This window comes from Cynocephalus volans, chromosome 8 (genome assembly GCF_027409185.1).
Source record: "Cynocephalus volans isolate mCynVol1 chromosome 8, mCynVol1.pri, whole genome shotgun sequence".
NCBI lineage: Eukaryota > Metazoa > Chordata > Mammalia > Dermoptera > Cynocephalidae > Cynocephalus > Cynocephalus volans.
The window spans coordinates 116206018-116233427 of record NC_084467.1 but is presented as its reverse complement, the minus strand read 5'-3'; the positions used below and the strand labels follow the sequence as shown (position 1 = coordinate 116233427).

The following is a 27410-nucleotide window of genomic DNA, read 5'->3' as shown; positions in this document are numbered from 1 at the left end:
GATATGCTACATCAAAAAAATCAAAGACAAAAAACGTGATTATCTCAATAGAAACAGAAAAAGGATTTGAAAAAAATCAGCATTCCTTCATAACAAAGACACTCAACAAATTAGATATAGAAAGAAAATATCTCAACACAATAGAAACAATACATGACAAACCCACTTGCAATATCATCCTGAATAGGGAAAGCTGAAAGTGTTTTTCTTAAGAACAAGAGCAAGACAAGGATGCCCACTCTTCCCACTCCTATTTAACATAGTATTGGAAGTACTAGTCATAGAAATCAGGTAAGAGAAAGAAATAAAGGGCATCTGGATTGGAAAAAATGAAGTCAGATTGTCCCTGTTTGCACATGATATGATCCTATAAAGAAAAAAAAAATCCCTAAAAACTCTACAAATAAACTTCTTAAAGATGATAAATGACTTCAGTAAATTTTCAGGATATAAAATAAACATGCAAAAATCAGTAGTATTCTTTTACAAAGTAGCAGAAAAAGAAATCAAGAAAGCAAGCCTATTTACATTAGTCACCAAAAGAATAAATAAATCTGGGAATTAATTTAACTAAAGAGGTGAAGGATCTCTATGAAAACTAGAAGTTAATGTTGAAAGAAATTAAATGGGCACAAAAAGATGGAACGATATTCCATGGTCTTGAATTGGAAGAATAAGAATTGTGAAAATGTCTGTAATATCCAAAGCAATCTTCAGTTTCAATGCAATCTTCATCAAAATACCAATGACGTTACTCATAGGAAAAAAAAAAAAGATTCTAATGTTCATATGGAACAACTAAAGACTCTAAATAGCCAAAGCTTGTTACACTTTCCTCTGTGTAACTGAGACAAGATGGAGAAAAAAGAAAGAATTCACTCAAAATACAATCAATGAGGCCTGGAGGGACTGCCACCCATCAGGGGAGCAGCCCCGATCTGAAATCAGACTTTCTTTTTATTGACAAGACAAGGAAGTTTCACAAGAAAAATTAGTTGATTCAATCATCGAAAAAGGACATAAAGACAGGCAGTGTAAAGCTAGTAACAGCAGGAAATTAACAATGTGACATTCTAGAATGTAATTTGTAAAAAGGTACGTTAATTCACCAACAAAGAGCTTGTCCTTAGTAAACATTTTCTTTTCCACATATTTCCTACAGCAATTTCCTTAGCATATTTAAACAGCGTTCTAGCAGTTTCCTTAACATATCTCAAGAACAATCAGTAGGTTAAATAGTCAATAGTCATTCAAGCCAGAATCAAACCAGCAACCTAAAACAGTCAAAGTACACAATTCCATCCCTAAACAGTGATTAGAATTGATTAGATGGCTTTTTCCAACCTTATCTGTTGACTTTTGTCACCTATTCAAGAACATTTTGGCTCATTCATTCATCACCTAAAAATCCTATTTTAAGATCAAAGGAGAATCAAGATTTCTAGCCTACTACAAAAGCTATCTTGAGCAAAACAGAAAAGCCAGAGGCATAACACAACCTGACTTCAGATTTTACCACAAAGCTATTGTAACCAAACCAGCATGGCCCTGGTATAAAAATAGAAACTCAGAAAAATGGAACATAATAGAGAACCCAGAAATCTACCCACATACTCATAGCCAACTGATTTTTGACAAAAGCCACAGGAACATAAATTGGGGAATAGGCTGCCTCTTCAGTAATTGCTGCTGCAAAAACTGGATATCCAAATATAGAAGAATGAAAATTGACCCGTAATTCTCACAGTATATGAAAATCAACTCAAAATGGATTAAAGTCTTAAATATAATACACGAAACTGTAAAACTCTTTACAGAAAACAGAAAGTAAACACTTCATGAAGTAAGACTAGGCACAAACTTTATGAATAAGACCCCAAAAGCATAGTCAACAGAAGAAAAAAATTAGCAAATTGGCTTAGATCAAATTAAAAAGCTTCTGCATAACCAAAGAAACAATTAACAGAGTGAAAGACAACCTTCAGAATTGGAGGAAATATTGGCAAACTATGCATCTGACAAGGGATTAATATCCAGAATATACAAGGGGCTCAAACAACTTAACAGTATGAAAAACAAAAAAACAGGTGACCTGATTAAAAAATCAGCAAAGAGGCTAAATAGGTATTCCTCAAAGGAAAACATATAAACAGCCAGCAAGTATGTGAAAAAAATGCTCACCATCACTAATCATCAGGGAAATGCAAATTAAAACCAAATTAAGATATCATCTCACCCCAGTTAGACTGGCTATTATCAAAAAGACAGAGAATATAATAAATGTTGGTGATGATGTGCAAAAAGGGGATCCTTTCTACACTGTTGGTGTGACTGTAAGTTAAGGCAGACATGATGGAAAATGATATGGAAGTTCCTCAAACTACAGATATAATTGCCATACTATGCAACAATCCCACTTCTGGATATGTACCCAAAGGAATGGAAATCAACATGTTAAAGGGACACCTGCACTGCCATGTTTATCTCAGCTCTATTTACAGTAATTAAGAGTTGGAGCCAACTTCAATGTCCATCAACAGATGACTGGATAGTGAAAATGTAGTGCATACACACAACGGAATACTACTCTGCCATAAAAAAAATGAAATTCTGCCATTCACAGCAATATGAATGAACTCAGAAAATATTATGTTAAGTGAAATAAACCAGGCACAGAAAGAGAAACACAGTATGTCATCACTCATAAGTCAGACCTAAAAAAAAAAAAAAAAAGCAAATAAATAAGAAAGGAAGGAAAGAGAGATACAAGAATCACAAAAATTCATTGAACTATCAAAAGGTGACAACAAAATCAGGCCACCAGAGGTGGGAAAGGGGGAGGGAGAAGGTCATTTAGCAAGAAATTGGTAAAGGGTCACAAAAAAGATTACATTGTATAATGATAAATGTAATTATTATCCTGAATTAAGCATCATATATTGCACACAAGTATTGATATTTTAGTGCTGTAGCCCACAGATATGTACAATCAATTATGTTTCAATAAAAAGAAATTTCCTCTTAAAGTCCCCACCTCTTAATACTAACATATTGTTGACTAAATTTTGAGATATAAATCTTAGGGGACACATTCAGACCACAGCACCATCACCACCCATGCTATACATTAGATTCCCAAAACCTGTTTAAATTATAGCTGAAAGTTATGGCATTTGACCCACATTTCCCCATTTCCCCCACTACCTCCCAAGTACCTAGACTGAACCACCATTTGGCTCTCTGTTTCTTTGAGTTTCCTTTTTAGATTCCACAGATTAGTGAGAACATACAATGTTTGTCTTTCTGTGTCTGGCATATTTCAATTAGCATAATGTCCTTCAGGATAACCTTTGTTAGAAATGGCAAGATATCCTTTTTCTTTATGACTGAGTAATATTCAACTCAATACATACATGTATGTACATATACATGTATAAGTCACATTTTTTATCAATTTATTTATTGACTGACACTTCCTTATTTTTATATCTTGGGTATTGTGAATAATGCTCAGGTAAACATTGGAGTACAGTTATCTTTTGATAACCTGTTACAATTTCCTTGGCTATACACCCAGAAATAAAATCACCGAGTTGTACGATAGTTCTATCTTTAATGTTTTGAAGAAACACCACACTGCTTTCAAAATGATTGTTATACTGTAATAATCATTGCACAATGTATAATTTACATTCCCACCAACAGTGTACAAGGCTTCCCTTTACTTTATACCTTAGCCAACTCTTATCACTTGTCTTTTTTATAATAGCCGTTCTAACATGGGTGAGGTAATATATTTTAGTGGTTTTAATTTTTATTCCCAAACAATTAACGATGTTGAGCACATTTTGTTGTTGTTGTTGAAACATAATTGATTATATATATTTGTGGGGTACAGAGTTGGGTATCCTAATTATGTATAATATGTGACGTTCAAATCAGGATAATCAACAACTCATCATTACAAAACATAATCGTTCTTTGTGGCCATTAAACAATTTCTCACTAATCCCTCTCCCCTTCCCCTTTCCAACCTATAACAGCCACAGTTCTGTTCTCTTCTTCTGAAATTTCAAAGCTTTATTGTGATTGTTTCTTTCTTTCTTTCATTCTTTATATCTTTTGTAGTTCTTACTTATGAGTTAGGACATGCCGTATTTCTTTCTTTGCCTGGCTTATTTCACATAACATATTTTTTTCTAAGTTCATCCATGTTGCCATGGCAGAATTTTATTATTTTTTATGACTGAGTAGTATTCAATTGGGTATATATACTACATTTTCCTTATCCAGCTTTCCATCAATGAACATTTATGTTTGTTCTATAATTTGGCTATTGTAAATAGAGCTGAGATAAACATGGGAGTGCAGGTATCCCTTCAACATGATTATTTCCATTCCTTTGGGTATATACCCAGTAGTGAGATTGCTGGATGATTTGGTAGTTCTACCTGTAGTTATTTGAGAAATCTCCATACTGTTTTCCACAATGGATGCACTAATTTACACCAACAGTGTAGAAATATTCTCATTCCTCTGCATCCTTGCTAGTGTTTGTTATTCCCATCTTTTTGATAATAGCCAGTCTAACTGGGGTGAGATAATATCTCAATGTGATTTTGTTTGCATTTCCCTGATGATTAGTGATGCTGAGCATTTTCCTTTTCATATACTTGCTGGCCTTTTGTATGCCTTCCCTTGAGAAATGTCTATTCAGCTCCTTCAACCATTTTTCAATTGGCTTATTTACTCATTTACTGTTAAGTGTTTGAGTTGGTTTTATACTCTGAATATTGATCCCTCGTCAGATGTATAGTTTGCAAATATTTTCTTCCATTCTATAGGTTGTCTTTTTGCTCTGTTAATTGTTTCTTTTCCCATGAATAAGCTTTTTAGTTTGATATAATCCAAATAGTTTATTTACTTTTTTGTTTTGTTGCCTGTGCTTTTGAAGTCTTATTCATGAAGTGTTTGCCTGGCCCAGCATCCTGAAATGTTTCCCATATGCTTTCTTCTAGGAATTTTACAGATTCAGGTCTTATACTTAAGTCTTTAATCCATTTTGGATTGATGTTGGTATATGGTGAGATGTATGGGTCTACTTTCATGCTTCGACACATGGATATCCACTTTACACAGAACCATTTGTTTAAGAGGCTGTCCCTTCCCCAGTGTATGTTATTGGTGACTTTGTCAAAGATCATTTGACTATAAATATGTATGCTGATTTCTAGGTTCTCTATTCTGTTTCATTGGCCCATGTGTCTATTTTGATGCTACTACTATGCTGTTTCAGTTACTATAGCTTTGTAATATAATTTGAAATTGAGTAATGTAATGCTTTATTTATTATTTATGTATGTATGCATTTATTTATTTATTTATTTATTTATTTATTTATTTATTTATTTATGTTGCTCAAGATTGCTTTGGCTATTTGGGATCTTTTGTTTGTTGCTCCATATGAATGCTAGGATTGTTTGTCTACTTCTGTGAATAATGCCATTGGTATTTTGAAGAGAATTGCATTTAATCTGTAGATCATTTCGGAAAGCATGAACATTTTCAAAACTTTAATTATTCCAATCCATGAACATGGAATGTTTTTCCATCTTTTGTTGCCTTCTTTAATTTCTTTCAGCAGGGTGTTGTAGTAATCATTGTAGAGATCTTTCACCTCCTTCGTTAAATTTATCCCAAGGTATTTTATTCTTTTGGCAACTCTTATAAATGGGCCTCCTTTCTTGATTTCTTTTTTTGCTATTTCACTGTTGGTGTGTATAAACTCTACTAATTTCTGTGTACTGATTTTGTATCCTGCAAATTTACTTTATTCATTTATTAGCTATAGGAGTTTTTTGGTAGAGCTTTTAGGTTTTTCTATACATATATATAGAACCATTTCATCTGTGAACAGGGACAATTTGACTCCATCTTTTCCAATTTGTTTTTTTTTTTTTTTTTTTTGTATTTTATTTATTTATTTATTTTTTTTTTAAATTTTATTTTGTCGATATACATTGTAGCTGATTAATGCTCCCCATCACCAAAACCTCCCTCCCTTCTCCCTCCCCCCCTCCCCCCCAACCATGTCCTTTCTGTTTGTTTGTTGTATCAACTTCAAATAATTGTGGTTGTTATATCTTCTTACCCCCCCCGTTTGTGTGTGTATGTGTGTATGTGTGTGTGTGAATTTATATATTAATTGTTAGCTCCCACCAATAAGTGAGAACATGTGGTATTTCTCTTTCTGTGCCTGACTTGTTTCACTTAATATAATTCTCTCGAGGTCCATCCATGTTGTTGCAAATGGCAGTATTTCATTCGTTTTTATAGCTGAGTAGTATTCCATTGTGTAGATGTACCACATTTTCCGTATCCACTCATCTGATGATGGGCATTTGGGCTGGTTCCAACTCTTGGCTATTGTAAAGAGTGCTGCGATGAACATTGGGGAACAGGTATACCTTCGACTTGATGATTTCCATTCCTCTGGGTATATTCCCAACAGTGGGATGGCTGGGTCGTATGGTAGATCTATTTGCAATTGTTTAAGGAACCTCCATACCATTTTCCATAGAGGCTGCACCATTTTGCAGTCCCACCAACAATGTATGAGAGTTCCTTTTTCTCCGCAGCCTCGCCAGCATTTATCGTTCATAGTCTTTTGGATTTTAGCCATCCTAACTGGGGTTAGATGGTATCTCAATGTGGTTTTGATTTGCATTTCCCGGATGCTGAGTGATGTTGAGCATTTTTTCATATGTCTGTTGGCCATTTGGATATCTTCCTTAGAGAAATGCCTACTTAGCTCTTTTGCCCATTTTTTAATTGGGTTGCTTGTTTTCTTCTTGTAAAGTTGTTTGAGTTCCTTATATATTCTGGATATTAATCCTTTGTCAGATGTATATTTTGCAAATATTTTCTCCCACTCTGTTGGTTGTCTTTTAACTCTTTTAATTGTTTCTTTTGCTGTGCAGAAGCTTTTTAGTTTGATATAATCCCATTTGTTTATTTTTCCTTTGGTTGCCCGTGCTTTTGGGGTCGTATTCATGAAGTCTGTGCCCAGTCCTATTTCCTGAAGTGTTTCCCCTATGTTTTCTTTAAGAAGTTTTATTGTCTCAGGGTGTATATTTAAATCCTTAATCCATTTTGAGTTGATTTTAGTATATGGTGAGAGGTATGGATCTAGTTTCATTCTCCTGCATAACGATATCCAGTTATCCCAGCACCACTTGCTGAAGAGGCAGTCCCTTCCCCAGTGAATAGGCTTGGTGCCTTTGTCAAAGATCAGATGGCAGTAAGTGTGAGGGTTGATTTCTGGATTCTCTATTCTATTCCATTGGTCAGTGTGTCTGTTTTTATGCCAGTACCATACTGTTTTGGTTATTATAGCTTTGTAGTATAGCTTAAAGTCAGGTAGTGTTATGCCTCCAGCTTTATTTTTTTTGCTGAGCATTGCTTTGGCTATTCGTGGTCTTTTATTGTTCCATATAAATGTCTGAATAGTTTTTTCCATTTCTGAGAGAAATGTCTTTGGAATTTTGATGGGGATTGCATTGAATTTGTATATCACTTTGGGTAGTATGGACATTTTCACTATGTTGATTCTTCCAATCCAAGAGCATGGGATATCTTTCCATCTTCTTGTATCCTCTCTAATTTCTCTCAGCAGTGGTTTGTAGTTCTCATTATAGAGATTTTTCACCTCCTTGGTTAACTCAATTCCTAAGTATTTTATTTTTTTGGTGGCTATTGTAAATGGGCAGGCTTTCTTGATTTCTCCTTCTGCATGTTCACTATTGGAGAAAAGAAATGCTACTGATTTTTGTGTGTTGATTTTGTATCCTGCTACTGTGCTGAAATCATTTATCAATTCCAACAGTTTTTTTGTAGAGGTTTTAGGCTGTTCGATATATAGGATCATGTCATCTGCAAACAGGGACAGTTTGACTTCATCTTTTCCAATCTGGATGCCCTTTATTTCCTTCTCTTCTCTGATTGCTCTGGCTAGTACTTCCAACACTATGTTGAATAGGAGTGGTGAGAGTGGGCATCCTTGTCTAGTTCCTGTTCTTAAAGGAAAAGCTTTCAGCTTTTCCCCATTCAGGATGATATTGGCAGTGGGTTTGGCATATATGGCTTTAATTATGTTGAGATACTTTCCCTCTATACCTAACTTATAGAGGGTCTTTGTCATGAATGAGTGCTGAACTTTATCAAATGCTTTTTCAGCATCTATAGAGATGATCATATGGTCCTTGTGTTTGAGTTTATTAATATGGTGTATCACATTTATTGATTTGCGTATGTTGAACCAACCTTCCATCCCTGGGATGATTCCCACTTGATCGTGATGAATAATTTTTCGTATGTGTTGCTGTATTCTGTTTGCTAGTATTTTAGTGAGGATTTTTGCATCTATATTCATCAAGGATATCGGTCTGTAGTTTTCTTTTTTGGTTATATCTTTACCTGGTTTTGGTATCAGGATGATGTTTGCTTCATAGAATGAGTTTGGGAGATTTGCGTCCGTTTCAATCTTTTGGAATAGTTTGTAAAGAATCGGTGTCAATTCCTCTTTGAATGTTTGGTAAAATTCTGCTGTGAATCCATCTGGTCCTGGGCTTTTCTTTGTTGGGAGCCTTCTGATAACAGCTTCAATCTCCTTTATTGTTATTGGTCTGTTCAAATTTTCTACGTCTTCACGGTTCAGTTTTGGGAGCTTGTGTGTGTCCAGAAATTTATCCATTTCCTCCAGATTTTCAAATTTGTTGGCGTATAGTTGTTTATAGTAGTCTCGAATGATTCCTTGTATTTCAGATGAATCAGTTGTAATATCGCCTTTTTCATTTCTAATTTTTGTTATTTGAGTCTTCTCTCTTCTTTTTTTTGTTAGCCATGCTAATGGTTTGTCAATTTTATTTATCTTTTCAAAAAACCAACTTTTTGATTCGTTGATCTTTTGAATTGTTTTTTGGTTTTCAATTTCATTCAGTTCTGCTCTGATCTTAATGATTTCTTTCCGTCTGCTAACTTTAGGATTGGATTGTTCTTGTTTTTCTAGTTCTTTAAGGTGAAGTGTTAGGTTGTTTACTTGCCATCTTTCCATTCTTCTGAAGTGAGCATTTAATGCAATAAATTTTCCCCTCAATACTGCTTTTGCAGTATCCCACAGGTTTTGGTATGATGTATCATTGTTTTCATTAGTTTCAATAAACTTTTTGATTTCCTGCTTGATTTCTTCTTGGACCCATATGTCATTAAGTAGAATGCTGTTTAATTTCCATGTGTTTGTATAGTTTCCAGAGTTTTGTTTGTTATTAATTTCTAGTTTTAATCCATTGTGGTCTGAGAAGATACATGGGATAATTCCAATTTTTTTGAATTTATTGAGACTTGATTTGTGACCTAATATGTGATCTATCTTGGAGAATGATCCATGTGCTGATGAGAAGAATGAATATTCTGAGGTTGTTGGGTGGAATGTTCTGTAGATATCTGCCAATTCCAATTGGTCTAGAGTCTTGTTTAGATCTTGTGTTTCTCTACTGATTCTTTGCCTAGATGATCTGTCTAATATTGACAGTGGAGTGTTCAGGTCCCCTGCTATTATGGTATTAGTGTCTATTTCCTTCTTTAGGTCTAATAGAGTTTGTTTTATAAATCTGGCTGCTCCAACATTGGGTGCGTACATATTTATGATTGTTATGTCTTCTTGATGGATCAGTCCTTTTATCATTAAGTAGTGTCCCTCATTGTCTCTTTTTATGGTTTTTAGTTTAAAGTCTATTTTGTCAGATATAAGAATAGCCACTCCAGCTCGTTTTTCTTTTCTGTTTGCATGGTAAATCTTTTTCCATCCTTTTACTCTTAGTCTGTGTGAATCTTTATGGGTGAGGTGGGTCTCTTGTAGGCAGCATATAGTTGGGTCCTGCTTTTTGATCCAGTCAGCCAGTCTGTGTCTTTTAATTGGGGAATTTAAGCCTTTAACATTAAGAGTTGTTATTGAAAGGTGTTGATTTATTCCTAGCATTTTATTGGTTGTTTGGTTGTCTTAGGTGTCTTTTGTTCCTTGCTTTCTGATTTACTGTTTGGTTTCTTTGTTTGTTGGTTCCTTAGGTTGTAGATAGTGTTTTTGTTAGCTTGTTTTCTCTTCATGAATGCCATTTTTATTGTACTAGCAGGTTTAGATTTTTCTTAGGTTTTTATGGCAGTGGTAGTTATTTTTCAGGAACCAAACCCAGTACTCCCTTGAGGATTTCTTGTAAGGGTGGTCTTGTGGTAGTGAACTCCCGCAGTTTTTGTTTGTCTGAGAAATATACTATTTGCCCCTCATTTCGGAAGGATAGCCTTGCAGGGTAGAGTATTCTTGGCTGGCAATCTTTGTCTTTTAGTATTTTGAAAATATCATCCCATTCCTTTCTAGCTTTTAGGGTTTGTGATGAAAAGTCTGATGTTAACCTGATTGGGGCTCCCTTATAGGTGATTTGACGCTTCTCTCTTGCAGCTTTTAAGATTCTCTCTTTGTCTCTGAGTTTTGCCAATTTGACTATGACATGTCTTGGAGAAGGCCTTTTTGGGTTGAATACGTTTGGAGATCGTTGAGCTTCCTGGATGTGAAGATCTGTGATTTTTCCTATACCTGGGAAGTTTTCTGCCACTATTTTGTTGAATATGTTTTCAATGGAATCTCCATTTTCCTCCCCTTCTGGAATACCCATGACTCGGATATTTGAGCGCTTGAGGTTGTCTGATATCTCTCTCAGATTTTCTTCCATGTCCTTGATTCTTTTTTCTTTCTTTTTGTCTGCTTGTGTTATTTCAAACAGCCCATCTTCAAGTCCTTTATTTCTCTCTCTTGCCTGATTGCTCTGGCTAGTACTTCCAATACGATGTTGAATAAAATTGGTAGGAATTGGCATCACTGTCTTGCTCTTGCTCTTAATGGAAACACTTTCAGCTTTTCCCCATTCAGGATGATATTGGCAGTGGATTTGTCACGTATTGCTTTTATTGTGTTGAGATATTTACTTTCTATATATAATTTGTTGAGGTTGTTTATCATGAACAGATGCTAAATTTTGTCAAATGCTATTTTTGCATCTATTAAAGTAACCATATGGCTTTAGTCCTTGATTTTGTTGATGTGGTGTATTGCATTTATTGACTTGTGCATGTTGGTGTGCTGTTGGTGTACCACATTTATTGATTTGTGCATCCTTGCATCCCTGGGACAAATCCTACTTTATCATGTTGTGTGTGTGTGGGGGGGGTGTGTGTTATTATACATACATGTGGGGTTCAACATTGATTTTCAATAATTGTGAAGACTGTGTGGTGGTTAGATCAGTATATTTAGCTTATTCATCATTACAATATATAATTATTCTTTGTGTCTGTTGATAATTTTTTTGATGTTCTCTTGTATTCTATTTGCTAATACTTGTTGTGGATTTTTGTGTTCATGTTCATCAGAGATATTGGCCTGTAGTTTTCTTTCTTTGATGTATCTTTGTCTGATTTTGGTATCAGGGTGATGTGACTTCACAGAATGAGTTTGGGAGAATGGTCTCTGTTTTAATTTTTTGGAGTAGTTTTCTGTTGGCCATTTGTCTGTCTTCTTAGGAAAAAAAATATGTATTCAGGTCCTTTGCCCATTTTTTAAACAGGTTATTTGTTTTTCATTATTGAGTTGTAGGAGTTTGTCATGTATTTTGAATATTAGCCCCTTATCAGATTTATAGTTTGCAAATATCTTCTCCAGTCCATAGGTTGCCATTTTATTTTGCTGTTTCCTTTGCTGTGCAGAAACTTTTCAGTTGATGTAATTTTGCTTGTTTATTTTTGCTTTTGTTACCTGTGCTTTTGGTATTACATTATAACTGAAAGGGTCATTTGGTATTATAAATAACTGATTTTATTATAACTCATATATATAACCCATATGTATGAGTCACAGAGCTGCAGCAAAGACCACAGTCTGCAGGTCTGACTCTGAGGTCAAGGACTGGTGTGTCTTCTGCTGGACTTATGGGAAGGCAAAACTGTTCTCAAACCATATAGCTAAGAGGGGTTACAAAGCTAAGGGAGCTGAGTTATAGGGCTGTCAGGATCCTCTGTGAAAGTGAGGGCAGCAGGACTGCTCCTGGGGACACAGACAGGAATGCCTCCCTCTGGGTCTCTGAATGGGCAGGGCTGCTCTCAGACTGCAGCTAAGAGGGGATAGAACTAAGTTTCTAGGTGGTTTCAGGGTCCATATCTAGGAGCAAGTTTGGCAGACTTGTCACTCAAGGCACTAGTGTATGTGATTTTTTTTCTGGACCCCTTGGCAGATGGTTTTAGTAACAGAATTAAGACAAAACAAGGGTGTAGTTGAGTCCAGAGGTGGACAGGGCTGTTTTCAGTCCTGGAGCTGGGACCACTGTTGGCATGTCTGCCATCTGGATCCAGGTCTGCCCTCTCAAAATGGACCTCCTAGGTATTGGTCTCTACTGGAGTTTTATAATCTCTTATCTGAACTCCTAGGCTCATAAAAGGGGACTTTTTATCCGTTGACAACTGTTAAATCATTGTTGCTGCCAGGGAATGTGAACAGAGGGCCTCTTATTTCACCGTCTTTCTCTCCTACTATTTTTAGCATTTTCTTTTTATTATTGGTTTTCAATGATTAACGTATTGTATACGTTGGTGTAATTTTTATTTTCATTTTGCTTGAAATGTGTTGAGATTCCTGGATATATGGGTTTATAATGTTAACCTTATTTGTAAGATTTTCAGCCATCATTTCCTCAAATTTTTTGATTCTATTCTCACTCCCCTTCTGTCCCTCTAAAATATCGATAATGCATATTTGTTTGAGACAGCTTAATAGTTTACCACAGGTTATCGATCCCCTGTTTTTTAAGGTCTTTTTTGCTGAGCATTTTTTTTTTTCATTTTCCTTTCTATATGTGCTATGTTGTGGGTTATTTCTATTGCTATGTGTTTCAGTTAACTGATCTTTTCTTCTGTAGTATTTGCTGCTAGTCCTATCTAGTGTATTTTTCACTTCAGATAGTATATTTCTTCTATAAGTGATATGTGGTAGTGGCTGGGAAAATAAACTGTTCCCTGTATGATCTCTAGAAATTGTTTGGTCAGTTGCTTATAGTAGTTCTTTTTCCATCTTCTTGGAGATGTTCTAACAGAAGTGCAGATCAGTACTATTCCAGATACTTGAAGGGATCCCTTTGCAGATATTTAGAGCTCCCTATTTGTGCATGTTAATTCCTCCTCTCTAGTTCTCTGTGTTAAAAATAGCCCCATTTGCCCTTCCTATACTCCAATCTCTGCTTCCTTAACTCAGAAAGACTGGGTGATACCCACTTGGTTTCCCCATCTGCCAAACAAAATTTAATAACTAAACTTCAAATTTTTAGTACTTGAAATTTCATCATATTTTTATTTCACTTCATCATGGTCACACAGTGATGCCTAACATTGGTGTTCCGTGAAATTATTTATGTTAACTAAATAATACCAAGACATAACTGTTAGACTAATACTGGTTCCCAGATTAAGTAAATCGGACACTGTTTTTATCTTTCAGTCTCTTAATCCTCATCCCAATGTTTTTGTTTTTTTTGTTTGTTTGTTTTTTTAGCACCAAAATTAAAATCTTCTGGGGTCTGTTATTGGGGTTCACAAGTTTTTGCTTTGCACTCGGGAAACTGCTTCTAGATCAGAAGGTGGGGTAATCATATATTTCTCTTCCCTCAGGGATAAAAGTCTTATTCCATCTGTGTTGAAAATTGTTTTGTTGTTGTTGTTTGTTTGTTTAAGTTTTTAGCTTTTTAAAGTAGAGGGTAAAATACAGTTTCTATTAATCAATACTGGTAGGAGCAATTTTTTTTTCTCTCTCTCACTGATATTCATTAAATTACTCAATGCTATCTAAATAACGTATTTTTTGGTATACTTTAATTTAAAATGGGTAAAAGAAGACACTTAGAAAAACCGAAAGAAAGCATTATTTACATGTGTATAAATAAAACTGCCAACAGCTTTTATTTAACAAAAGAAAGCTCTTTTCTTATCTGTATGAGGAGCTCAGAGGGGTATTAGATTCAATATTATGAAAGTAGAAAATATATTTCTTTCACCTTTGTATCTTTTATTACATAATTCAATAAATAATTGATAAAAGAGTAAATAATGGATAGACTCTTAAAGGGAACTTTATGCATTTATTAAATTTCTATCACTCAATCAATTCCTCTCCCATTTCTGTTTTAATATTTATACTAGAACTGCTTTTTTTTTTTTTTTTTACCTGAAATACTTCAGAAATCAAGGGGTCGTAAGAATGTCTTTCTCTAGGATAAATTTTCTGGCTTCCTTTGCATTGCTTTAGCTTTCTGTTACATCTATTACTTGGAGGGTAACTGTGGGTTAATATAACCAGCCTAAAGGTATCCAATCTGAAAGACAAAAAAAAAAAAAAAAAAATCAGACACGTTTATCCTTTGTGTACATTCACAGAATTTTAGAGCCTCAATTCCTGTTGTTAAAGAGAAGGGAAAATAAAAACATGGGGGAGAGACTCATAAAGCACCAATAAATAAGTAAGGAACAAAATACAGAAAATATGAAAAGGAAATGGTATCTAAGAATGCTAAAGAGGACCACTTCTACTATGACAGGAGTAAAGAAAAAAATAGAATAATTGTAGTGCAGATGTGTTTGTAAATGCAGTTAAAGAGAGAGGAGGAAGTGTCAATCTCTTATGTTTTTTTTTTTCTAAAGTGATGCAATATCATTAGATTGCACTGTGTTTGGTAGGAGTGAGAGAGAGGGCTATAGAAGGGTAGAGTATTTAATTGTCCTTAAGATGAACACATGGACAATAGCTTCAAAGGAAAATATAAGGTTGTTGGGTGTTTTTCAGAAAAAAAATATAAAAATTTTACTAAATGGTTTTGAGTGTTCATTTAAGATTATTGCGATAATCAGATTTATTATGTAAGTTTCTCCAGCAGCATTCAACTTCTAAAGGGGAATAACAGATTAGCTAAACTGCTGGGGTTTTTAAGATTGGAGTTTTGTCATACAGCATCCATCTTCTCTTTTATTACATAGTTATCATTTAAAAAGAACAAGTGTCTGTAATAAAACTCTGGAGATAGTAATCAGGTGGAAAGGTTTGATGTTCTAGCTGTGGAGCTAGGAAAAATAGTTTTTCTGATGAAGGAGAGATGAGGATATAATTTTGTTAGGGAACAAACCAATTCCTGGATCATCTCCAGACTGAGGAAATACACTCTTTATCTTTTCCTGTTCATTTGATTTTCATCGTAGTGGATTTTTGTTACAATGAAGAAAAATGAAGTCCTGACCAATGAATCACTTATCAAGCATGAACAATAGTCATAAATTGCTCTCCAGTTTCATCCATGTTGTTGCAAATGACAGAATTTCATTCTTTTTTATGGCTAAGTAGAATTTCATTATGTATATATGTCAGATTTTCTTATTACAGTCATCCATTGATGAATGCTTAGGTTGATTCCAATACTTGGCTATTGTGAATAATGCTGCATTGAACACAGCAGTGTATGTTCATTCAATGTACTAATTTTATTTCCTTTGGATATATACCCAGTAGTGGGATTGCTGGATCATAGGTAGCTCTGGACTAATGAGTACAAAACTATACTCTTGATCCTAGGTAGATCATTGTGCAGTAAATGCATGTATTGAAATTGTTGTTGTTCCTGTTTGGCTGTACAGAAGACTGAGAATGATAAGTGCTGGAGAGGTTGTGGAGAAAATGGAAACCTCATACACTGTTGGTGGGGCTGCAAAATGGCGCAGCCTTTATGGAAAATGGTACAGAGGTTCCTCAAGCAATTAGATAGATCTACCATATGACCCAGCTATTCCACTGTTGGGAATGTACCCAGAGGAATAGAAATCATCATGCCGAAGGGATACCTGCACTCCAATGTTTATTGCAGCTCTAGTTACAATAGCCAAGAGTTGGAACCAGCCCAAATGTCCATCATCTGATGAATTGATAAGGAAACTGTGGTATATCTACACAATGAATACTGCTTTGCTATAAAAAAGAACAAAACACTACCATTTACAACAACATGGATAGACTAGGAGAAAACTATATTAAGTGAAACAAGTCAGGCACAGAAAGAGAAATACCACATGTTCTCACTTCTTTGTGGGAGCTAAAAATAAATAAATAAATAAACAAACAAATAAAGGGTGGGGGTAGGGGGGAAAGACAAACTCACCACAAAAATTCCTTGAACTATTTAAGTCAAGTGAACAGATATGATGGGGGGGAGGGGAGGTGGTGGAAGAAAAAAAAAAAAGAAACAATACACTGTACCTCACAATTATGTACAAGTAAACATTAAAATATTTTGAATTAAGTAAATAATAAATACAATTTTAAAAAAAGGAAAACCTCTATACTGTTTCCATAGTTATTGTACTAACTTATATTTCCACCATCAGTTTGTAAGGATTCCTTTTTTTCAGCATTCTCAAAATGCTAGATGTCTTTTGTCTCTTTGATAATAGCCATTCTAACTGAACTGAGCTGATACCTCATTTTGGTTTTGATTTTCATTTCCATGACGATAATAGTGTTGAGCATTTATTTTTCATTTGCTTGCTGACTATTTGAATGGCTTCTTTTGAGAAATAGCTGTTCAGATCATTTGTGCATTTTTAAATTAAACTGCTGAGTATTTTTGTTTGTTTGTTTGCTATTGATTTGTTTGAGTTTCTTACGTGTTCTGGATATTAATCTCTTGTTAGGTGTATTATTTACAAGTGTTTTGTTCCATTTTGTAGATTGTCTCTTTACTCTGTTGACTGTTTTGTTGTTGTTCCTGTTTGGCTGTACAGAAGCTTCTTATTTTGATGTCATCCTATTTGTCTATTTTTGCTTTTGTTGCATGTGGTTTTGAGCACTTATCCAAAAAATTATTGCCCAGACCAATGTCTTCAAGCATTTACCCTATGTTTTCTTCTAATAGTTTTAAAGTTTTCACTCTTTCATTTAAGACTTTAATCTATTTTGAGTTGACTTTTTATATGGTGAGAGGTAGAGGTCCAATTTCACTCTTCCACATGTTAAGTGAATAAGCCATACATAAAGGCAAATACCATATGATCTCACTCATCTGAAATCTAACAAAATTAATCTCATAGAAGTAGAGAGCATAAAAGTGGTTACCAGAGGCTAGGTAGGATAAGGGGTATAGGCGATGATGGGAAGAGATTGGTGAATGAATATAAAGTAACAGGAGGAATAAGTTCTGGAGTTTGATTGCACAGTACGGTGAATATAGTTAACAAATGTACAGTCTTCTCATAGTTTTCATTGGGGATTGGTTCCAGGACCTTCCATGAATACCAAAATCTGTGGATGCTCAGGTCCCTGATATAAAATGCTGTAGTATTTGCATATAACCTATTCAAATCTTCCCGTACAACTTTAAATCATCTCTAGATTACATATAATACCCAGTATAATGTCAATGCTATGTAAATAATTGGTATGTTGTTCAGGGAATGATGACAATAAAAAGGTCTGTGTATGTTTAGTATAGACATTTTTTTTAAAAAAAAACATGTTTGACCCATGGTTGGTTAAATCTGTGGATGCAGAACCCATGGATCACTAGGGCCGACTGTATTATATATTTCAAAATAGCTAGAAGAAAGGATTCTGAATGGTTTCACCACAATGAAATAATGCTTGAGGTGATGGATTTGCTAATTACCCTCATTTGATCATTACACAATGTATACATGTATCTAGACATCATATTGTATCCCCGAAACATGTATGATCATTATGTGTAAATTAACAATAAAATAAAACTTAAAAAATAATAGTTATAAATGGCATAATTTGTTATAGGATATTGCTGCCACAGAGGTGGATTATATGAGGTACATGGTAGGAGATATGAGAAATTAGGCAGAGAATAAAACCATAGCATTTGTCTCTGTGAAAACAGAAGGGACTTTTTCTTGCACCTTAAAAGATTTCTTAATTCCAGTTTATAAAATCATGTCCCATTTTTCACAGGTTCCTGCTTTCAAGCCTGATTACTATAAAGTTGCCTAATTGCTCTTGTCATGCAGAGAATTCCTATGACATCACAAATTAATTTTTTCTACTTTACCCATCAAGTTTTATTTTCTTTCCAAGAAGGCGCCTTTTGAAAGTGGTTACCTACTATTTTTTTAGAAATCGTGGATGTTGAAAGAGAATGTATTTTCAATGATTCTCATGATCCAGTACAGCAGAAGTCAAACACACAGGCTTCCAAAATGAAGCATCTGGAGATTGATTGATAAGTGATTTTATTTAACTAAGTATCTAAAATGAAGATGAAAAACATCTGACCATATTAACATCACTGTCACATCCAGCCCATGGCAGACCTCAGTACTTAATCATAGTTCCCTTTGCCATTGAGCATAAATATGTATTGAAATCCATACAGCCACTATTAATTGTGTTTTCACACAATACAAATACTGCTTACTATTCAAGCCTAGAAGAAGAGCTAGAATAGAGCAATAACAGACACATTCAGTAGATTGGATATGATAAATGGGATATGAAAAGTCGGGATATTCCAGAAGTATGGACCGAAAACCAAAGGTACAAATTTAAGGAAACAAATGACAAATCTGAGATTGTTTTTAAAAATAAAATTAAACTAAACTAAGCACTAAATTAAACTGAGGGACTTTTATTATGTGCCAATTAAAAATAAAAAAGAAATTAAAAAATAAAAGTTATATATTCTATTTTCTATAGTAGTTGTGTTCTATAATTATACAATCTATTATACATTCTGCTAACATTAAACCATTTAGTTTAAATGACCTAGGGGTGAAAGAAGAGCACATGGGTGGCAGAGCTGACAGGGAAGTGATGAAATTTAGGCCGTATTGATATAAAATTTACCTCCAGAACAAGGAAGGTGATCATCCTAAGTCACCTGAAGTGTTGTGTCCATTTTCTGATGAATCATTTTAAGAACGCTATTAACAGAATGGAAAGTATCTAAAGAAGATTTCAGAGAAGGATAACCAGGTCTGTGAACTCCGATAAATCATGAAGTTCAAAAGAGTCTTCAGCTAGGTTAAAGAAGCCATAATGAAGACATACATTATACATCTTCATATATTTGAATTGTGACCATGTAGGTGAAATATTAGATACAAGCTGTACATCTCTAGAGGCAATAGTAGAAAAAGGAGGAAGTTATGTAAAATTGGAACTTTATAACACTTAAAGATATGTAACAGTGGAATGACTCCCTGTTTAGCAGTCTGGAGGCTAGAATGCTGTGGGCGAGACTCTTACAATAACAGAACAAGGGAAGTGAGAGCCTTGGATCCTTTCCAACACTGGTAACTCATGATTATATGAATAATTTTCTATTACACAAGTTTTATTTTCTCCATGATATTTTCATACAGAGACTTACTCAGATTTTCCTAAACTGTGGAGAAGTCGTGATAGTTGAACCTTCTATATTAAATTACCATCCACAATGTTTTGCTTGTCCTTCACTGAAAAGAATAAAATTTTTCTTTTCTTTAGGTATCCTTAGAAATCAAAATACTTATTTTTGCAAGTTTATAAAGTATTTGAGGCTTGGCTCTGATTTTCCATAAACCCAAGTTTAAGATTGCATACAACAAAGTCCATTAAAATAATACCATGGAAATCTTGTACTATAAGGCTAGGAAAGTGCTATGCAAATGAAAGACAAGAGTATAGTCAACATTATAATTACTACTATTTTCTCATGAAGGAAGTTTTCATGGATGTAGAATATACTCATTACAGAACTTTAGGATAAAATCCTCCTTGGTCAAACACTTTCTGAATGGCCAGCTGAACACCCTTGTTCCTGAGGCTCTAAACCATGTGGTTCAACTATGATTCACAACTAGATGAATACCTAGATGATGGTCATGGGCAGACAAAAGAGGCACCGCCACAGTGGACAATAATCACAGTGAGATGGGAGCCATGAGTAGAGCAGGCTTTCCACTTGCCTTCAGCTGATGGGATCCTCAGGACAGTGAAACAATGAAGCCACAGGTGATTCATATGAAAGTCACCAAGGGACTGTAAGTGCTAGAACTCCACCAATGAAGATAATTAATTCATTGGGGTAGCTATCAGTACAGGCAAGCCCAATACCTGGTGAGGTGTCACAGAAGCAGTGGTTGATCGTGTTTGGGCCACAGAATAGTAGATCAAACTTTACAACTTTATAAGAGGGAGCCTATGAGTGGGAACAGAAAACTAGTCACAGCACAAGTTGCTGCCAGCTGTCCACGTACCTGCCAGCTCATAAGGATGGGGTAGTGAGGTGAATGCAGATGACAACATAGTGATCATAACCCATCACTATTGGTAGCATGCAATTAATGGAAACAACACAAAGAAAGAAGAACATCTGAGTGGAACAGTTAATAAATGAGATTGTTCTGAGAAGAGACAGCAGATTTATGAGCATCTTGGGCAGGATGACAAAAGTGTAGCATGTCTCAGAGTTGGAGAGGATCCCTAGAAAGAAGTACATAGGTATGTGGGGGCTGCAGTCCAGGTGGATGACAGTCACAATGGTGAAGTTTCCACTCAGGGTAATCAGATATAAGCACAGAAGAATAGCAAAGAGGATGATTTGGGTTTCTCCAAGGCTGGAGAATCCCAGCAACAAGAATTCTGTGACAGAGGAGAAATTAGCTTGGTTGACTTGGTCCCAGAGATTGATCTACAGAGAACAGAAATGAAAGATGCAGAGTGCTGGTTTCACTTTGGACTGAGAAACAATAAATTGGAGAAAGGGAAGGACTTACGCTAGCAGCAAATACTCTACTGGTTACAGCAATTCATAGTATTGTTTCAAAATGCTCATTTTATATCTGTTTCCAGGGACATTTTTACAACTATTGCACTATTTATATCTATGTGATCTTTTCACATTGCCTTTAAATAGCAATTAGAGAATAAAATTTCTGAAAAATTTTTGTGTAACAACCCTAGCTCTTCCATTTATTATCTGTGTAATCCTCCCTGCTTCAGTTTCCTCATCTGTATGTAGAAATACTAATTCTACCTCTACGAAGATTTTTATGAAGATTAACACACTTAGAAGAGCATGTGCACATTGTAAGCTTTTAGTAAGTGTAAGCTTCTGCTACATATGTAATCTAATTTTCAGAAAGTTTATATAGTTCTTAAGTTATTTTAGGAGGTGTATGAGGTGTGCTTTGAACATATCTCCATCTAAGAGTTTTTTACTACTGTTATTTTTAATCTCTATTACTTTATTTTCACAAAACTACTAAGCCAACATTCAAATCCAACTCCTATTTGTGCATATTTTTAGTGACAATAACATTGTGTTGAAGTTAGCTCATTTTTCATTTAATCATACAACCTATTTGATCCACTCGATAAAGAGGAGTTTTAAGGTACTTCAGTGTATGTAGAGGCACTAAGGTATGTTTAAGTAACTCTACAGAAACATAAAGTTCTCATAGTCAGGTTGATCATTGATCATACTAACTGTTTATTATTCTGCCAAAAAGATGGACCTGGTTTACAGTTCTGCTGGAACTATAGTTTTAAACTTCAGAACACAATAAATCCAAGCCATAAGAGTTCTCTTTGATATGAGCCACTGTGTCTCTTCATCATATGTTCCTTGGATTTCTAACAGAATTTACCATTACATTAACCATACCTGACCTTGAGGGGTTTCGGCTCCTCCAATTTCTCTTTCCTAAATTAAATATTTGATTTTTTTAAGGGTATTTGTAAAAGGCATTATTTAAGTTCATGGAAGGGATAGTGGCATTTTAAGCCATGGAAGGAGACATGTGGGAAAAGAGATCCAGACCACAACCTGCTACATCATATTGTATAGTTACAATTGTACTGTCCGCATGTCAATCTGTCACACAACCAAGGTGTAGATTATGAACCAGATCTAGTTCTCACAGATCACTGTACCATTGCTTTTCCTTTCCTCACTCTGGCTCTTCACAATGCTGTATACATTGACTGATGACTAACAAAACAAACACCACCAGAATCTTCCCTGTAGAATATAATTGATTTACTCTCTCAGTTACCATATCTGAGGCTTATGTGGCAGATCACCTGTCCACAGAATGGTAGAATAGTGAGGTTCAAGGACAGCAGATGGTCTGTAAAGAAAAACAGTTTAGACACTCACTTCTTTTTACTCCTTCATCACTTATTAGATTTCTGTAATATTCCTTTGTCATCAGATAACACTTTAATGTGACATTTGAGAATAGAAGATGAGTGAACTAAGTGTTGAATGCCCGTTCTTTACAGAGAGCTATGGATATCTGTCCTTGTTTCTCCCCCTCCCCCCGCCCCCCCAGGGAAGACTTCCTTAAGGAATAAATCTTTCAGAGATGGTTGATCTCTGAAGAGAGGGAGTCAGCACCTCGGGGTCTAGACAGCATATTTCATGGCATAGGTTTGAAGCCCTCCCTATGCCAATTACAACATAGCTGGTGATGCTCTATTATATTGCCTCCTAAGCCCTATACTGTCTTCTATTTTTTCAAGCATGTACATATATATATGTATATGTATATACACACACACATACGCACACACACACATTTGTGCCTTATTCTCTTCGCATGCTCTTTTATCTCACTCAGTAGATAGACTAAAGCTCATGAGATAAAGCATTTTGAAAATTATCACTGGTGACTGGAACTTCTGTATCAGTAGATCTAACTACTATCTTCACTGAAATGCACACATAAAATGTATCAACAGAGGCTACTTTCCTTTGTTCCCTACAACATAACTGGATCTAGTAAAACCCAGAAATCTTATCAACTGAGACTCAAAATTAGTATTACTAAAACCATTTATATTTTGAAAAGCTCTATGCTATTCCTTTCTACCATTGACATCTCAATGCCCAAAACTGTGTGTTCCTACCTCCTCTGCTGAGAAGTCTGAGAATTATTCCCCAAAGCATCACTGAATAACTTTTCTTTCATCTCTTGTTAGTTATGTCTCGAATATGCTTGCTGGTATTTATAGTTTCCAAAACTCCAGGGAGTGATTATGGTAACATTATTTTTGGCACAGTTCCATCCTTCTCTAAATTAGTAAAAGGGGATGCAAAAAAAAAAAAAAATGGATCCAAAATCTACCAGGTCCAACAGGGAAAAAATAAAAATAAAAAAAGGAACAGGAAAAAAATTGGCATTGGCAATTGGTTGGTCGTCTTTGTGAAGTTCCCTGGTGGCTCATTAAGAGCTGAAGGATGTTGCAAATTAAGAAGGGGAAATTGAATATGGAGAACTCATATTATAGGAGACCGATGCAGGGCTGCCTTATTTATTATTATTATAAGCATATTATTATAGCAAGTAGTGATTTTTCTTTATGCTGTTTACCCTACCTATCCCTCTGCAACCCATCCCCTGCCTCCGTCCCATCTCCGGTATTCTTAGGTTTGTTTTCCCCTTCTGACAGTTCAACATACTGTTTTGGAGTTTCTTTCTTTTTCTTTCTTTCTTTCTTTCTTTCTTTCTTTCTTTCTTTCTTTCTTTCTTTCTTTCTTTCTTTCTTTCTTTCTTTCTTTCTTTCTTTCTTTCTTTCTTCTCTCTCTCTCTCTCTCTCTCTCTCTCTCTCTCTCTCTCTCTCTCTCTCTCTCTCTCTCTCTCTCTCTCTTCTTTAGCACCCAGTTATAAGTAAGAACATACAATATTTCTCATTCCTTGTCTGGCTTATTTCACTTAACATAATTTTCTCCAGACTCATCCATGTTGCTGCAAATGGCAGAATTTCATTCTTTTTTATGGTTGAGTGTTCCATTGTGTATATATACACATTTTCTTAATCCAGTCACCCATTGATGGACACTTAGGTTGGTTCCATATTTTTGCTATTGTAAATAATGCTGCGGTGAATATGGGTGTGCTGGTATCCCTTCGACATGATGATTGCCATTCCTTTGTATATATGCCCAATAGTGGGATTGCTGGATCATATGGCAGTTCTCTCTGAAGTTGTTTGAGGAACCTCCATACTGTTTTCCACAATGTCTGTACTAATTAACAGTCTCACCAACAATATAGAAGAGTTCCCATCCTCTCCAACATTAGTTGTCCTTGGTCTTTTTAATAACGGCCAGTCTAACTGGGGTGAGATGATATCTCCATGTGGTTTTGATTTGTATTTCTCTGATGACTAATGATGTTGAGCATTTTTTCATATACCAGTAGGACATTTATATGCCTTCCTTTGGAAAATATCTATTCATCTCCTTTGTCCATTTTTAAATTGGATTATTTGTTTTTTTACTGTTTAGTTGTTGGAGTAATTTATATATTCTGTATATTAATCCCTTGTCAGATGTATAGTTAGCAAATATTTTCTCCCATTCTGTAGGTTGTCTTTCTGCTCTGTTTACTGTTTCCTTTTCTGTGTAGAAGCTTTTTAATTTGGTATAGCCCCATTTTTTAATTTTTTTTCTTTTGTTGCTTATGTTTTTGGGGTCTTATTCATAAAGTCTTTGTCCAGTCCTACTTTCTAGGATGTTTCCTCTACGTTTCCCTTTACTAATCTAAAGGTTTCATGTCTTATATTTAAGTCTTTAACCCAATTTGACTTGATTTTGGTATATGGTGAGAGTTGCAGGTCCAGTTTCATTCTTCTGCAATACAGAAGTCCAATTTTCCCAGCACAACTTACTGAGAGTCGGTCTTTTCCCCAATGTATGTTCTTGTTGCCTTTGCCAAAGGTTAGTTGACTGTATGTAGGTTGACTCCCAGGTTTTCTGTTCTGTTTCATTGATTTAATTGTCTGTTTTTATGCCAGTACCATGCTGTTTTGGTTACAATAGTGTTGTAATATAATTTGAAGTCAGGTAGTGTTATTCCTCCAGCTTTCTTTCTTTATTTTTTTGCTCAAGATTGCTTTGGCTCTTTGGAGTCTTTTGTAGTTCCATATGAACGTTAGGATAGCTTTGTCTATTTTGGTGAAGAATAATATTGGTATTGGCATTTTTATGGAGATTGTATTGATTCTGTAGATTGCTTTAGGTAGAACAGACATTTTCACAATGTTAATTCTTCCCATCAAAATTCATGGTATGTCTTTCCATCTTTTTGTGTACCACTGTCTTTTCTGAGGAATTTTTTTGAGAGGAAGAAGCTTCCTTCTTCCTTGGACATCACCAGGACAAATTAAGCTTTGCTTTATCATTGACAAAGAAGAAACCCAGTTCTTCCTTTTTATCCAAGTTCATCTGAAACCTGCAAATTCAGTTGCTGCACCAAGAAAAGGAGCATAGAAGCACACTATGGGGGATGGGGAGAAGAGTGATGTCTTTGCTGGTGAGACTGAAACTGTAGAATAACAGCAGAATGCAGATTTAGAGACTGACGAAAAGTTTAGGTGCAGGTCACAGTTGTAATAACAATGTTTTTTATTAGCTTTCTGGAGATGAAAAGATCTCCAATCAAGTATCCTCCTCAAGGGTAGAGAATAGGAGTAAAACCATGTGGGTAACATCCTAGAGACCTTGGGAAGTCCTCCCAATTATCCTTATTCTTTCTTGCAACTCTCTCATAGTCTGACTGAGATATGAGGGTACATCAAAAAGTTCATAGAAAAAATAGAATTAAAAGATAATACAAAGCTTTCCATGAACTTTTTGAAATAAGCTAGTATGTGAGAGGGGCTGTTTGGTTGGAGAAAGGCCAATCAAGTGCCTGTTTACATTTGTGTGCCACTGTTTTCCTACCCTGAATTTGAAATTAGATTAAATGTCAAGCTCTTTATGACTGGATTAGGCAACATAGTTTCTAGACTTTCAAGTTTCCTGGCCATCCTCCTTCTTTACTGTCCCTGAGGGTTTCATCAGTGACTCACAAGGGGATAGCAGAGAGAATCAAAGGAACTTAGCCACAAGGTCATCCTCTACTCAACCGTTATCTGCTGCAGATCCTGTCAGTGCCTCCCAGCAGAGGTGTTCTTATCAGCAGTTCCCAGAAGTTGCCCTCAGAGCAGCAGAAACTCTCAAATGAAATAATTCCCAAATCACTGTCTTTTTCTGTCCAATTATATCTAATATTGTCACATGCTGCCAAAAGAGACCCCACAGAAGCTCCTCCTGCTTCCAGTAATTTTTAAACATTCACAAAATCCCTTCTAATAGTAGCTAAGTTAATGGGTTGCTTGGCCATCTGGTCTACTCAGCATTATTCCTGAATAAACATTTCTCTACAGGATGCTGGCCAAGTCCCCAGCCTTGGTACTGCATAAGCCTTTGAAGAAAACTGTCCACAAAGTTCTCTACAGTTTTAGAGAAGGAATCTGAAAATATACTGCAGTTAATTACATGTACAGAATCGCTTCTTGGTACAATTGTCATGGGCACAGGCAGGACTCCAGTCCACGAGCTGCCCTCATCACAGTCTCATGCATTTAAGGGCATTTTTTGAGGTTTTTAAGATAGTCATTTATTTTTCTACTATAGTTTGTACTCAGGTTTCCAACAAACTTAATATGAAACATATTTCATCTAAAATATTCCAATATAGCTCATGTATGTAAGCAAAGAATATATTTTAATTCCATATTCAGAAAAAGGGAATTGCATTACATCGTGATGCTCAGTCTTGATTCAGAGGTCATCTTCTGAAAAACATCCCCATCTATAATTTATTTTTTCTTCTTAACATGTATTATAATTTTATGTGCAATTATGGTTATATTTTTTATTTAACTATCTCTACTTTCTGTCTCCTTGGGGTGATAATCTATGTTTTGCTAAATATTTTATCTTCATCTCCTACAATATTGCCTGATATATAATAGACATTTAATACATGCTTGTTGAATGAATGAATGGATTTTTTTTTCTTTTTCACTGCTTTACTTGACTTACCTTCACTGTCTGTGCCATATTTCTTTCTCCTTATGCTGGTTGCATCCAAATAAGAGGAAGAATGAAGATGAGAGCCTCAGACATCCATTCTCAGTGATACAATTAAAAAGGCTGAGAGAGTCTCAGTTTCACACTCCTACATATGGGATTTAATCAAGATTCTTTGGATAGACTAAAAGTTGGAGCAATGCGTGACTGATTTCACAGGCCTTTTTACCCAATTAATGGCAAGGAATAGAGGAGGTAGGGTTTGTCCTCCAACTGAAATATTTGAGAGGGTTTCTTAATAAATTAGGTTTTATACTGCAAACAAACAAACAAACAAACAAACAAATAAATAAATAAATAAAATTGAAAAATTAAAAAAAAAACCAACCTCAAACTGGATTTGGATTTAGTAAA

At 35.2% G+C, this 27410-nt stretch overlaps 1 pseudogene; it reads right to left on the bottom strand.

Annotated features, from left to right (window-relative positions):
- Nucleotides 1–19879: 19879 nt before the first annotated feature.
- LOC134384320 (olfactory receptor 10R2-like) lies at nucleotides 19880–27026 on the bottom strand (annotated as a pseudogene).
- Between the last annotated feature and the right edge of the window lie 384 nt (nucleotides 27027–27410).